Raw genomic sequence first — 11064 nt, 5'->3', positions numbered from 1 at the left:
TTTCATTTAAGTTATTGTCAACACGAAAAAGCTTTTATTTTCTCCCATTTATTACAAAGTTAAGAAGATGTTCAAACATATCAAGTGACACTCATTTATTTAGAGAAAGGAATTTGCTGTAAGATCTTACATTTTAGTTATCTACCATTGGCAAGTGTCGTGGTTGTAGTTCTTGGTTTTGACATTTCCTGTTTTATTTAAAAGTTCTGCTCTCATGTGTCACATTTTGCTTTTCATTTCCTCCCGTTGTCCATGTTTCCCGCCTTTGAGACTGTCTGCCCCTCCCTGATGTGTTTCACCTGTGTCAAATTATCCATGCCTCCCTTTTGTAAGTAGTCTGTGTGCCCCCTGCTCTCTTTGTTAGTTTACCATCCTGTTCTTCTCTGTTCCTGTGTCTCCCAGTTTCATCTCTCCTTAATGTCTCTCTGTTTTTTTGTTTTTTATCTTTGTGTCATTGGTTTGTACCCTTGCCTTTTGATTTGATACTCTTCTTTTGGTTGATAGGTTTTTTTTTCTTGGTATGTACTTTGTTTGGCTTTCACCTTTGTATTTTCTATTTTGGGGGGGGAATTCTTGCCTTTGGGTTAGTGTTAGAAGAAGTTGTCATTTTCAGAGTGAAGCTTGCTAGCTTGATGGTTGCTGTTTCCCATAGAAATGGGGATTTTTAAAATGCAAACCTGCAGATGGAGGAGGGGAGGAATATACTGAAAGGAGCAGTTGGCCAATGGCAAGCTTTAAAGCAACGGTCCACATCCAGTGAGTCACACTACTAAAACCTGAACTCACAGAAGAAGAAAAGTGGGCTAACCAAAGCGCGTTGAATCAATCCATCATCCATAATGTTCCATCCTCTGGTCTCTTGTTTGTTAGTAGTGAGACAGTTGTCAGCATTTATAATCGTGAGGCTTTAAAACTGCTTTTCCAGCTATGACATTTTGCCTGCGGAATGGACCGTATTGTCAGCTTACTGATCAGTTGATCTGATGGGACAGTATAAGGAACAATCAGGCCACTGTGTAAAAAAATGACTATTATTAATTTTGTTATGTAATTTGCAATACTTTAATTTACTTGTGGAACCAGAATAACAGCAAAAGTCCTGACAGTATATACAAGTGAGATAAGACACTATGGCTGATGATACACCAGAGTGAATTCAAATGAGACACCAGAGCTTGAGGACCGGAACACAAATTTCAAATCAGGTGTGTGGGGAAACTTTGGCGAGCAAGTACTGGATTGGACAAGGACAGTGGTTGTAAGTGGAAACAAGTCGTACATGGCAAAAGATATTAGACCTCTCCCCAGATTTTTTATTTAGCCTCTAGATGTGAAAGTAGACAGGGCAAAATACATACGACTTATTGTCTATTGTTTTGTACCAGCCTTGAATAATAATAAAACCATGGGAGAGTGTATGTTCACTATTTACTGCTTAATGCAATACAGGCTTTCAACTACCTCAGGAGGATCTATGGAGACACAGAAGAACAAACTGTAACTTGTAAGTATGTCTGCTGAAAATAAATGAAATGAAAAGAAAATTAGCCTTATTAATTTGGCAGTTTTGTTGCTTTTTTCCCACTTTACTGAACTGAACCAAGGTAAGTACCAAACTGTAACTTCTATGTACTTACTCTAGGATTCCACTAGATGCATGTCCATGGGTTCTGGCTCTGGTACAGTTTAACTCCATGTTCCATCGACCACTGACCCCCACCACTTGCTTCTTGATTCCAGTTGCCAAATCTGCCAAGAATAGAAGACCTGTGTGTCTGCTCTGGAGGGCTCCACGCTGCCAGAGCCGGGACAGAGCCGATACACAGCACAGCAACCCGTCTGAAGTTAACACATGGACTAGTGTGAAACCTATCAGCTCCGCTGCCGTGGCAGAGCAGTGATATGGCATATGGTGGAATCGAGGGGTTACACATCTACCTTAAAACCTTCTCAATCGCTCAGCCATGGTAATGTTCTTGACTGTCAGTCAGAAAATGAATGTTAAAAAATGTGTATTTCAAATGCATGGACAATTTGTATGGAATTGAAATACAAAAATGAGGCCTAAATATTTTTCTTTTGAGTGTGGACACATGGTGGAACACACTGTAACTTACAATGTGTCTGTTGAAAATAAAGAAATAAAGCTAGCCATATTCATTTGGGTGTGTTGCTGCTTTTTCTCCTGTTACACTGAACTCTTAATGAACCGTGCCCCTCAAAACCAAGTAAGCACCAAACTTTGTCTACCTTTTATATTGGTCGGAAAGGCTTCTTCTTTTCTCCTCTTTTTCTACATGTATTACAATGTCATCATCTTTGTTAAGGAATTAAGCAGGCTAGCATTTGCTGATTAGGCCTCAGCAAAAACTACAGCTGTGGTTGATGGTGTCACTACTTTTACAGTTACGGTCATAAACCAACATATTGGACGAATTGAATTGGTAGCGCAAGGCAGAAGGTCAGGGATTGGTCAAAGTTGTTACAATTTATCCTGATGTTTGCAGAAAGGTGTGACCAAAATGTCATGGTTGTTTTACCAATGGCTGAAATATTTCAGTCTGTATTGGACACCTAACAACCACTGCTAATGCCTCTGAAACAGACAGCTTCACTTAGCCACACAGCTAGATTCCACCAGATACGTATCCTGTCCAGCTTTGCTCCGTTACGGCTCCGCTGCATGGCATATCTGCTCCCTCACAGCTCCGGCAGTCTGGACCCTGCTGGAGCAAATACGCAGGACTTCTGCCTCTGCCGGATGCCGGAGCACGATGCAGCAATTCGGCCGAATTCAGCACAGAAATGACAGGAAGTCACACGCTGAACTGGAGGTTGAAGTGAAAAGATTAAAGGAGTTGTGATGGTAGTTAAAGATGCAGTAGGCAAGAGAGATGGTCATGGTCATCAAATCATGGTCAGACACTAGGGATCTGTTTACAAGTGATTGTAGATGTTAAAGCGAAACTCTCGCCAAAAAGCAACCAAGGCTTTATTTGGGATTGAATATGAGTCAAACCTTCGTATGAAAGCATAATTACGACGAAAGAGGCACTTTTAAGATTTACCGTAGTTTCGGTTTTGGGCACGTTAATTTTGAACGGGAGTGCATGGGGCAGGATATGCTAGCATCAAAATCTCTATTTTTAGAACACTAAGAAGGCTCGACACAACATGAAACTTTGCTCGTAGCATCACCAGGGTCTCTACTCATGAACACGAGCATTGAGAACATTGTTTGTGTACACAGAGTTTATGAAAAAGAAGGTTTTTGAACTACTCACGTTAGCTGCTGCAGCCGCGCAGGAGATTCGGCAACCAATGACACAAACAATGTTCTCAATGCTCTTGTTCATGAGTAGAGACCCTAGTCATGCTACGAGCAAAGTTTCATATTGTGTCGATCCTTCTTAGTGTTCTAAAAATAGCGATTTTGATGCTAGCATATCCTGCCCCATGCACTCCCATTCAAAATGAACGTGCCCAAAACCGAAACTACGGTAAATCTTAAAAGTGCCTCTTTCATCATAATTATGCTTTCACACGAAGGTTTGACTCATATTCAATCCCAAATAAAGCCTTGGTTGCTTTTTGGCGAGAGTTTAGACCAAACACAAACAACAAAGCCAAAATAATCAGTTTTTGACAACCTCAGGGGATGAAACTCTTTCTCCTGCTTACAGTATGACACCAGCACCTTTAAAGTGTGAGAACATGAAGGAGCAGGAGTGGTGATTGAAAATCAGTTGAGATGTAGCAGATACGCAGGGCTTCTATTTCTGCCAAATGCCGCAGCACAATGCAGCAATTCAGCTGAATTCAGCACAGAGCAGGAAGTCACATGGAAACAACAGAACACCTGGTTAATTTTCAAAATAAAAAGCACTATATGTTGACATCAGCACAAAAATCTCAAAAAAGAGACAAATACAAACACTTCTTCTAATCCTTTGGTTGGGAACACTTTGTGTTGTTGTGTTTATAACACATACCTACAAATGCACGTGATTATGTAATTATCGCAGGAACTCCTCGGTCTCTTAACTCCAGCTGTCCGGTGGGCTGCGCCTGGTCGGTGGGGGTTGCCGGGTGACGGAGCAAAACTGTACCAGAGCCGGACCTCTCTGTGTACGTGGTACGTGGTTTAGCCTTGGTTTGATGAAAAAACAGACTTTGTGTATGGTGTGTGCAATATTTGTTCTTTGACTAAAAAAATTTACTTTTTCACCTTGTTTTGAAGCTTTAAACGTATTAATAGAGTTTTAAAGAAATGTTGCAGCATTGATTTGAAAATTGTAAATACGATGGAATTAGATGTTCCCCTGACAAGTCCTAAATAACAGTTAAGATACGTTCTGTGGTTCTGTCATTACAAAGGCTTATGTGAAGTGTCCAGAATCATTAACTGAAACATAGTGTTGAAGAAAGGGCAACAAAAAACATTTTCCCAGATGGCCCTGGAGGAACTTTGCCTCCTGTTTTCCACTTACAAACCATCCACCTTGTTTGTCCTGATAAGCGAGACGTAAATCTGTCGCCTCCCTTTTTTCCATTGGTGGAAATAACTTGTTCCGCCCGGCGACCGGATGGTGATGGATGATGATTGGCTGGCCGGATCAGGGTCTACCGTGTATTTCCATACATCATCTGGCTCTCTCTCTCTCTGCCCCGACGATCTGCACCTGCGCCGCCTCGCTTCCCCCGAAAATACCTCTGATTAATGTCCGGAGCTGGAGAGGGGAGCAGAGCGGGGAGATGCTGTGGTATTAATTAAACCAACCCTAACACCCCCATCCCTAGTACACATGTAACGGAGGAAAAGAGATAAAGAGAAGGAGAGAATTGAGGGAAGAAATGAGAGAAAATTTGACAAGAGAAAGACAATAAGGGAACGTTGAAAAACATGAAGGTGGAGGGAAGCTTAATAGAAAGACTGATAGAAAATATGGGCAATGTAAAGTGTGATGGAGTGAGAAAGAAAATAAAGATGGAAAGATACAGAAGATGATAAAAAACGGACAGAAAGGGGAAAGGAGTGAGTGATAAAGGGAGTGAAGGGAGAGGGAACAAAAGAGAAGAGACAAACACAGAGTGATGAGAAAGAGCAAAAGGTAAGGATGGATAGATGTTAAGAAAGAAGTGAAAATAAAAAAGTGAGAAAAGAGAGAAGGTGAGATTAAAGAGAGGGCAGGAAATAGATATAATTATAAATAGATGTAAAGACAGTAGCAGAGACAGACTTAATGTGAATGTATGAATGCCTCTGCAACCATGTCGAGGCTGTAGAGCTTCTTTTGGTCAGCACACATAACTGCTAATAATAAAATCTGCGCATGTGCGTGTGTATATATATAGTATAGTATAACATCTGTGTTAGCAAGGTCACATTAGCCACTTAGCCTCATCCGATGGCAAAAATGATGTGAGATCATTGAATGGGAGCTGCAGCGTTAAGGGATGTGTAAAATTGTTAAGTTATTCAAGACACATCTTCAAGACATAATGTGACGTTTCTAGATTGAAATATCTTAAAACAAGACCTTTTTTGTCGATTTGAGTACTTACGTTATCCCAAATGTTTCCAACAATGTTGGAATCCAGAAAAAATCAAGAACTTTACTCAGGGTTGTTCAAAAACTTTCATTTGAGTAAACTCTGTGTACACAAAAAATTTTCTCCACGCTCATGTTCATGTGTAGAGACCCTGGTGATACTACGAGCAAAGTTTCATGTTGTGTCGAGCCTTCTTAATGTTTTAAAAATAGCGATTTAATGCTATCGTAAAAGTGCCCGTAGCACTCCCCTTGAAAATGAGTTTGACCCAAAAATGAAAATACAGAAAATCTTAAAAGTGCCTCTTTCGTCGTAATTATGCTTTTACATGAAGGTTTGATTCGGGTACATTCACAAAAAAAGCCTAGGTTGCATTTGTCATGTTTCGTGTGTACCTTGATACTTCGAACTTCCACTGAGGCTGCACTGACATGCCTGAACCGATCACCATCAAGCATTCATAACCATCCAATAGAGTGGCTTCTTAATTTGTTGTGGCTCTAACAATATTATTAAACAGTCTTACAAACATATTCTATGTGAATATTACATCCCCCTTCTTTTGAAAAAGATACTCAATGTACTTTATATGCTTCTGAATGTAAATCCTCTTATCCTGTGTGGTGTTGAGAACAAGAATTTAACTAAATTGTACAACAAAACCAAACTCAGTAACGATGCAACATACCAACATAACCATTGCAATAAATGTATATGCATCTTTCAGCTACCACCAATATCATCACATTGTACAGGTCTTTTATTTTTGCTTGTTTTTTTGTTTTTTTTTTGTAAGGGCAGCGATCCACCTACACTCTTTTACATATTCTTACAAGTCCAGAACAATCCTGGGCTTTACTGCATACTGGTATGATCTGTCAGTGACAGCTGGCTGGAGGACAACTGCTGGTTTCCAGTACCCACGTTCCTGGAAACGGATAGTTTGTCCTTCATGCAGTGATGACATTGGTTTGGCTGATCTGTCATAGTATCTCTTCTGATGCTGTTGTTGGTGGACTCTCCTTGCGTGAGCATCCTTGTGACTGACCACCTTGGGCTGAAGCTGTTGATGGGTGCTGGGTAAGATTGAGCGTAAGCGACGGCTCATGAGCAGCTGGGCTGGTGATCTGAAGTTGTCTACAGGAGTATGACAATACTCAAGGAGACTCATAAGCATCTCTCTGATCAGCTTTAGCCTTTTCCATCAGTGATTTGGCAATCTGCACAGTCCTCTCAGCTAGACCATTGCTCTGGGGATAGTACGCACTAGTGGTTATGTGCAAACTCCCATGCTCTGGCAAAGGTTTGGAACTCTTTACAGCTGTACTGAGGGCCATTGTCTGATAACACAGTCTCTGGTACGCTGTGTCTAGCGAAGGTTGCCTTGATCTTGTGTATCACAGCGGAAGCTGTTGTGCTGTGTAGCATGTCTAGCTCAAAATATCTGCTGTAATAATCTACTGTGATTATATAGTTTTCATTGTTCCATGTGAACAGATCAGTAGGGGCAGTCTGCCATGGCCTGTCTGGGATTTTGTGGCTTATCATGGGCTCCCTAGTGTTGGAAGGTCCGCGTTCAAGACAGGTTGGGGACTTTCCTACCATCTCCTCAATTTGCTTGTTCATCCTGGGCCAAAAGTGGATGTCAGGGGCTCTCTGTTTGTATTTTTCAATGCCCATGAGACCTGCGTGTATTCTGGACAGCATCTATGCATACAGTGAGGTAGGGATGATGATTTTCTCTCCCTTGAATATGATGTCATTCATCTGTGAAAGCTCATCTCGATAGTTCCAGTATTCTTCTATGCTCCGAGGGCACATTCTCGGTTCCTCTTCAGAACCGGCGCCCAGTGAGTTGATTCCTTGGAATCGTTAGCGTGCCCGCTTAACGATTCAGCTTATCGGTTCATCGCGTCATGACGTCCCACACGTGCTGCGTTGTTTTGGTTCAGAACGCAGCAAACATGGCGTTGCGGCAGAAGCGCTCTAAAGTTTGGTTATATTTCACTCGAAAAGACGACAATATGGTCACTTGCAACACTTGTAAATTTACAATTTCATCAAAGGGGGGAACTACCTCCAATATGCAGAAACATTTGGCCACACAGCAATTCACTGGCAGGATTGTTGTGTGTTTATACACTACTTAGCGACGCAAGTGAGTCAAGCAGCGGCGGAGCTAACCGGACGCCATCTATTATTAATGCCGAAGGTAACTTTAAACTCTCCAGGCAGACCAGGCTCTGTCTACTTATGTGAGCGCCATTTCATAAACTTTTACTATACGAAAAATCTCCATTGTCATTGTCCCGTCAAATTTAGATGATGTTGATGGCCAGGGTCCAGCTGGCTCAGAGGCTGCAGCAGCTCTCGTGCACCTCTAGCTGCTCCGTTCACAGAGGCAGGGTTACTCAGGTAAGGCACTCTTGATAATCTGTCAAGGCACACACTAGCGTGCCATTGCATACTGGTTGAGAAACACTGCCCTAGGCTATGGGTCCCTGGACTTTACTTTGAGAAGTAGCTCACCTACTTTTAGGTTTGTTCTGAGGTTGCTACACATAATTTGTGTATACTCTGTGCTGCGTCTTCTGATCAGATATTAAAGCGAGTTAACACAAACAAATGAATTTGTACTTGTTCCCTCCCCCAATGAGAATCGATAAGACAATCCATAAGGATTCGGATCGATAAGCAATATTGATAATGGAATCGGAATTGTTAAATTCTTATCAATTCCCATCCCTACCTGCATGTCCATACCTGCTCTGATGCTGTCGTCCTGGTCAGCTAGTGACTTTCTGGAGACAGTATCTGCACCAGGAATGTCCTTGCCTGGTCTGTGGATGATAGTGAAGTCATATTTCTGTAATTGTAGTATCGTCCTCTGTAATCTTGGAGGCGCTGCTGCGAGTGGTTTTTGCATAAAAGACTAATGTGGCTGGTGATCACTTTCCACAATGTTGTGACGGCCATAGATGTACTGGTGGAAATGTTTGCATCCAAAGAAGATAGCCTATAGCTCCTTTTGAGCATAGTTGATTTCACTGTCAGTTCGTGACTTTGATGTGTAGCCGATGGGCTTGCCCTCTTGTAGCAGGACTGCACCTAGTCCATATTTAGATGTGTCAACCTGCATCCTGAGCTCTTTGCTGGGGTCAAAATATGTTAGGACAGGGCCCGGTTCCTGAGTGATTAGCTCTTTCATTTTTTGAATGCTTCATCATGTTGTGCATCCCATATGAATTCACTGGACTCTTTGAACAAGGCATGGGTGCGTTCACATCTGAGAGCATAGGGGCGAACTTAGACAAGTAGTTAACCATGCCAAGGATTGTTTCTAGCTCAGCTCTGTCTTTGGGTGGCTCCATGTCTCTCACAGCTGCGATTTTGGCAGGATCAGGCATGACTCCATCTTTTGTGATGCAGTATCCAAAGTAGCTGACTGCAGTGGCACAGACTGTGCTCTTTTCTGGGTTGAGCTTAACTCCTTGTTCTCTGGAGCGTTGCAGCACAGCACAGAGGTTTTTATCGCGCTCTTCCTTGGTCCTGCCTTAGATGAGGATGTCATTGACTATTGCTGTGACACCCTGCAGACCTTCATAAGTTTCATCGACTTTTCGCTGAAACTCATCCTGGGCAGATTTCACTCCGGAAAGTAGGCAGAGGAATCTGTATTGTCCAAACACTGTGTTGAATGTAGTCAACTTTGACAACTCCTCTGTGAGCTTCATTGCCCAGTAGCCTGACCTGACTTCCATAATACTGAAGTAGCACAAATATGACATTTGTCCTCGGCATAGCATATGCTTCAAAGTGGTCTTCACTAACAAAGACCACGCCAAAAGCTGTATGGAATGAAAACAGGGATTTATTAAGCATAATGACACATGTTAGATGCTGGGAAGGAAAGGGTCGAGGGATGGAAGGATGAAGGGATGATGGGGTAGGGGTCGAGGGATGGGGGAAGGGGTCGAGGGTCGAGGGATGAGGGGGTTTAGGAAGGACGGGTGAGGGTTGACAGGAAGGGAAAGAAGCTGGTGGGATGAGAGGACGGAAGGGGAGGTTTGGCGAGAGGAACAGGAGGAACGGAGTGGGTGTGGAGACGCTGAGTGGGGGAGCCGCCTCCGATCTCTTCGTTAGCCCCCTGGTTCCTGTATGTGGATGAGAGAGAGAAAACACGAGGAAAGAAGGGGAATGGGAGGGAGGGATGTAGAGAATCAGTCAAAGAGGGAGTGAACGGATGGGGTGCGCTTAAATATATTTCGGGCGGAAATGAGATGAGTTCGAGGCGTGGTCTTTGTTCCCGAACCTAGTTATAAAACTTCATTTCACTAACAAAGACCACGCCAAAAGCTGTATGGAATGAAAACAGGGATTTATTAAGCATAATGACACATGTTAGATGCTGGGAAGGAAAGGGTCGAGGGATGGAAGGATGAAGGGATGATGGGGTAGGGGTCGAGGGATGGGGGAAGGGGTCGAGGGTCGAGGGATGAGGGGGTTTAGGAAGGACGGGTGAGGGTTGACAGGAAGGGAAAGAAGCTGGTGGGATGAGAGGACGGAAGGGGAGGTTTGGCGAGAGGAACAGGAGGAACGGAGTGGGTGTGGAGACGCTGAGTGGGGGAGCCGCCTCCGATCTCTTCGTTAGCCCCCAAGGAAACTTCAGTGAGACAGGTGTGCGTGAGCGTTTCTGATGTCGTTTACGTCGTTGCGGATGTATGTGTGGTAAGCGGGGGAAGACCATCGGCCAAGGATTTTGATTACGTGGTCGGGGACCCCCTGCTTGGAGGCGGAGGAGGCGGCTCCGATGCGGAAGGAGTGCCCTGAGTACAGATCTGGGGATATTCCTGATTGAAACAGGATTTGGCGGAGGTGACGGTGGAACCAGTGGCGTGTGGCTATTTTTCCTATTTCCGTGACGAACAGAGGGTCCTGGGGGGAGGCTCTGCTGGCTAGCCTAGAGTTGATGTATTCTTGTAGCGGTTCGAAAGGGCTGATGTAAGAGTCTAGGCGGAAGAGATAGATGGGTTGCGGTGGACCGGACTGGTTGGTCTTGCTGCATTTAAGGTTGTAAATAAGGGTGTCGGTGGATGGATTGGAGATGTCGGAAATGGATGCGTGGCAAGATGGGTTGTATTTAGAGGTAGAAGCCGTGAATTCAGAGCAGCGCAGAAAGCCGAAGAATGCTAGAAGAAACATGGATTCCAGGACCTTGTCGACGTACGGAGATGAATAACCTGAGCGGAGGGTTCTGATGCATCGGATGAGGAGATCTGAGGTTAGGGGCGAGCGTTTTGGTGGAGTATGGACTTCTGTCTTGCGGAGACCTTTGATTAGCATCGTTATGTGAGAATGGGAAGTGGCTTGGCATGGAGCCCCGGAGGTTAGTCTGGTGAAGAAGTTGATGCCGCTTATGTAGGCCTGGATGGTAGTGGATTTCATCTTCAGGATGGAATGGGCGAATGAGATAAAGCTCGACAGGGTCAAGACGTCGAGCGAAGGAACGGA

General features: G+C 43.7%; 1 long non-coding RNA gene across 1 annotated transcript; it reads left to right on the top strand.

Annotated features, from left to right (window-relative positions):
- Positions 1–666: 666 nt before the first annotated feature.
- On the top strand, positions 667–2162 carry LOC115592148 (uncharacterized). Its single transcript, XR_003986080.1, has 3 exons — positions 667–756; positions 1450–1504; positions 1643–2162. It is a non-coding gene; the product is annotated as an uncharacterized LOC115592148 (long non-coding RNA).
- The last annotated feature ends 8902 nt before the right edge of the window (positions 2163–11064 follow it).

The sequence above is a fragment of the Sparus aurata genome, chromosome 12 (genome assembly GCF_900880675.1).
Source record: "Sparus aurata chromosome 12, fSpaAur1.1, whole genome shotgun sequence".
NCBI lineage: Eukaryota > Metazoa > Chordata > Actinopteri > Spariformes > Sparidae > Sparus > Sparus aurata.
The sequence above is the reverse complement of the archived record's forward strand: the minus strand, read 5'-3'. Positions and strand labels throughout refer to the sequence as shown.